The sequence below is a fragment of the Pinus tabuliformis genome, chromosome X, assembly GCF_031772625.1.
Source record: "Pinus tabuliformis cultivar Carrire ecotype Pingquan chromosome X, CPIR1, whole genome shotgun sequence".
Classification (NCBI taxonomy): Eukaryota; Viridiplantae; Streptophyta; class Pinopsida; order Pinales; family Pinaceae; genus Pinus; species Pinus tabuliformis.
In genome coordinates this window covers 1,440,845,760-1,440,850,603 of record NC_142308.1, presented here as the reverse complement: position 1 = coordinate 1,440,850,603, position 4,844 = coordinate 1,440,845,760, and positions in this window count along the sequence as shown.

Below are 4,844 nucleotides of genomic sequence, written 5' to 3'. Positions count from 1 at the left end.
ATCCTAAAGCTCACTGCATGCTCGCATATGTACATATATGGCAGACTTTATCCATTCCATATTTTCTCTGTTTTAAAATAGAAAAGCCCCATTTTTTTCTCAATGGTCAATATCTATTCTGCTTTTTATGCCTAAAAGCTGTCCCTTCCTCCTAGGATCATGGAACTACTCATGTCCTCATTTATTTGTTCTAAGAACATCTAGTTAAATCACACTTAAAAGCCTAAATATTAAATTGACTTGAGACTTAGGAAACTAATTTCCCAAAAAAATGACACCTTATGTCTACTATTTACAATGATTTTCCTTGGGATGAATTCTCCTGCATCAGACTCCCAAAGTAGAAAATATTCATGATCTCGTGATCATGCGTCTTCTAGTCTTGGTCTTCCTGGATCCCACACTTTTTTATGTAACTATCCAAATGCCTTATTCCTTCGCTACCGCTATACTTCTGCTGTCTTTTGATCCATTTTCTTCTTCCTGTCAATTAGGTTCAAATTCTAATTGATGCCGGTTGCTGTTAATACCATTTTCCTCCATTTGAATTGCTTCATCATTTGCTGCCATATTTCTTCAATTTTTGTCCAGCATATCTTTGGGCTCATCCATATTTTGCTTCTTACTTCTGTCTTCTTCTCTTTGTTTCAGGTTACTATGGCTATCTTCTATGCTGACTTTTCTTTTACTTGCTTCATTATTTGGTTTACATTCTCTTGCTTTAATTGCTACCATTTTTTCTTTACTTGCTGCCTCCCCATCATCCTTACCCTCTCTCAAGATTAAATCATGACAATTCAACAAATTAATTTCTCCATTCCATGGATTGAATTCTTCCACATAATTCTCTTCTTTCACTTTTATTTGGTTTTTCACTTGTGCCAAATCTCCTCTAGCATTTGCAAAAAAGCTTGCATTCACAAAACACTTGTTAAAATTAAAAACATGAGGCCTTGGTGCCTCTTCTTTCTTTGGCAACATTTCAGTTTGTTTCTCTATTTCCTCTTCCTCTGTCAGCATATCAGTATGCTAATTTGAATTCTCAGCAGAATTCATGAGACTGACCATTAGTCTCTCTTCCACACCATCTGTTCTAATGATGCCTTCCTTCTCTTGTCCACTGTAGTGAACTCCTCCACCTTTAACCTGTTGCTAGTTATCTTTTCTTTGAAATTGTTTGATTCCTACCACCTCTTTACCATCTTCAAACAATCTCTGCTCAATCTATTTGATCACATACTCATACGCATTCATGCTGTTTAATGAACCTACAAACCAACTATTGCATCTTCTTGTCTCCATGCCTACTTGAGACACATCTTCTTCTTCAGAAACTATAACTACAGCTTCTGTTCTACCGTCAGGTTCTCTTATTAGTTTCTCCAACAATTTAATTTCCTCTTCACACTTAGCAAGCACTTCATCACAATACTCTCTTCTTCTAGATTAATCCTTTACATGCTGTGTTATAGTATTAAAACATTGTCTTCATTTGATCCTTGTAATCTCAAGGTCTTTCTACTGTAGAAAATCACTACTTCCCTCATTCAAGAGGTCTTCTCCATCATACTATGTTCTCCTAGAGTACTCCTCCAGACTTTTGATATCTTCAAAAGATTGTCCATCCTTTTTAAAACAATCCTTTGTTAGTGTTCCTTTTCCCATGGTTAAATCCTTTGCATAGGGTTCCTCCTTCTTAACATCCTTCAATAGATTTCCTTCTTCCATACTATTTGTCTCAACGGTTTCCATGGCTATCTCTATTGTGCCTATCGTCATAGTGAATTGATGATCCTTTACTATGTTTTCAGCTAACACAGTATCTTCCTCAAGTTTGCCTTCAGTCCCTCGTTGTTTATCTCCTCTGAAGATATCTTCAAATGACTGCTTTTCTCTTGCAATATCTACCATCATACACAAACTATCAGTTTTAAAAATATAATACCATATGGTCTCACTTGATGGTTCAACCATCATATCTCCTTGTTGTTTTAAATCATTCATATGATTCAAAAACTCTTCGATGGTCTCTTCTTCAATCTCTTCAAGCCATTCACTTAGTTGCTTGACATCTTCCACCAGTTGTATATGAGATCTATCTACCTCATCTTCTTCTAGAATAAAATTTTGATTATGTTGGACTTTTTCCTTCTTCATGACAAGATCAGCCAATTTTCGTTCACCTACAAACATACACAAATTGTTAGATTTAAATCCATGTGACCCTTTAGCCTTACATGAAGTTTCACTCTTCAAGTCTTCATATTCACTATCTCCTATAAATTCTCCTTGTTCTGGTTCATAAATGGATTCTTCCATTTCTAACTCAGCTTCTTTGAGTTTTCCCTTCAACCACTTCACTTTCTTTTGTTGTAGCCTTCTCTGCATCTCATGCCATTCTACTGGCTTCTTCCTCAAGTCCCAACCTAGTCTCTGGCATTCCTTAAGCATTCTCCTTAATGCATTTAGTTGTTCTTTTAATTCAGCAACCTCTTTGTCAATTTCTTCTTGACTCATTTTCTTTCCATTCGCCTTGGCATCCTTCTTCTCATATCTTCTGCTGTGGCTTCTCTCTGAACCTCTATTATGACTATAGTAGTCATCTTCTTCTCTTATTTCTTCATGAGCTCCTTTGCAACAAGCCTCTACAATAGCTAGTCCTCATGGCTGCAATCTTACCTCACTAAGCTCTCCTCACTTAGTCTTTTGGTAAGCGCAGGTCATCTGTCTGGAACCTCTTCTTGAGGAACCCTTTTTATCCTTCTAGGCTTCTGCAATTTCTTACTCTCTCTTGAGAAAACTTCAAGTGTCCTCTCTGTTCAATCTCTTATTGGATTCTTCAGGTTCACTGACACTTTTCTTTTAGAGTATTCTCCTTACTCTGTCTTCAAGAACACATCTGTTCTTCTCTCACAACTTCTCTTGATGTCCTTTCTGAGATGCTTCATCTGCAACCAATAATCTTCAATTTAAATTTGATATAAAATACACTATCTTACCTCCAAGATCTATGCATGATCTTGCGCTCCCATTCTTCTGCACTTTGAATGGCTTGTCGTCTGGTTGGTTTCCAAGTCCTCTACTGGAACTTCTACAGTCTTCCAAGAACTTCAAAGTTCCCTCTTACATATTACAAATCTTCTCTGATTTCAAACATCTGCTCTGATATAGATCTGCTTGGATACCACTAATGGTGCAGGGCTACACTTGGCATAAACCATACTTAGCCAACTGGTGCGAGGGTCAACCTGCACAAACCCATAGTCTCTATTTATTCAACAATGCATCCACAACTATCCCAGGATATTTAACTCAACGAATGAGTTAAATCTTCAGACCATAAATGATCAAGGACCCTTTATACAGTCGTTCCTTTGTATCGGAACTATTCACTCCACTGTAACCCTCTATTGGGACTATAATAAACCTTCAGAACCACAGTCCCTATATATAACTTTTCATATGCTTTGGTTTCACACAAAACACTATCGACGCTAATCTCTCAGTGAAATCCTTACATAAATGAATTCCACGGAAATACGTGTTATTCCTCCTTTATACAGTTCTACACAGAACCTGAGGCTAAAACCTCATTGCAATCGGCTATGACATGTTCAACGGGTCGTACATATATATGCCATCACCCCTCCTCCGACTCTGATATAACTATGGAATCGTTTAACACATGCTTTTGCATCAAAAGGGGCGCGCCATATAAACCATCAGAAATATTAAACATATTGGAATACAAAGGAAATCCCATGCCAACTCATGTACCGGACTTCAAATGTTATGTATTTGCATCCTCAAATACCTTTGGGTCCACTCCTTCCAAGTCGATTCGCTTATAATCTCGATCTTTGCCAATGTTGATATATTATCAATGTCTATCGCTAATTATCATTGTCGGTGATATTGTAACACTCATACTATTGACCCTTGCCACCTCTGATCATCGATATGCGATTTAATTATGACTGTTGATCTAGCCACGATCCAACAGTCCGCGATTAGTCACTTTTCGCTCTTCGCAATTCTCCAAGGCTCATTCCGATCAGTTTAAAAACATCTTCCACCGATGTGATTAAATCACAATCATTGATCTATACGATCTAACAACTACTGAGCGTCACTTGCACTTCTCCGTTTATTCCTTTTACATTGAATTTCTCAAGTTGTTTTAATGAGTTTTATGTGGTTTATTTATTTTATTCAGGGCTTCGGCTTCCGTCTTTCCACTGCTCAAGCACTCTGAGCTTACTCCATAGTGAATCCTCACTCTGCTACCTCTCCAGGGATTCTCTTTACCACTTCAATTAGACTCAATGCTCCATTTTGATTCTTCTAAATCGACATCCTCTCTCTCTCTCTCTCTCTGCGTGTTCCACAGAGCTCTGTTTGTAAACCCGCGTCACAGAACTTACGAGTTCACTTCATAATTCATCATAAAAACGCAATTCACACTCTATTGAGACATTTAGAAATAACTCTGTATATATATTAATGTAAATGCAAAGATTACATTCGATACTCCTCATCTAGCCCAAGCCCGATTCTACTATTGGTGGCCTCCTCCTCTACCCATAGGCTTACATATGCTTATATAGAAACTGGGATTGGATTACTATGAAGGACCTCATTCCATCCTTTAACAAAAGCATAAAGCTCGTTGTATGCATGCATATGTACATATATTGGAAACTTTATCCATTCCATATTTTCTTTGTTTTAAAATAGAAAAGTCCCCTATTTTTCTCAATGGTCCACATCTATTCTCCCTTTTATGCCTAAAATATCTCCCTTGCTCCTAGGATCATGGAACTACTCATGTTCTGATTTATTTG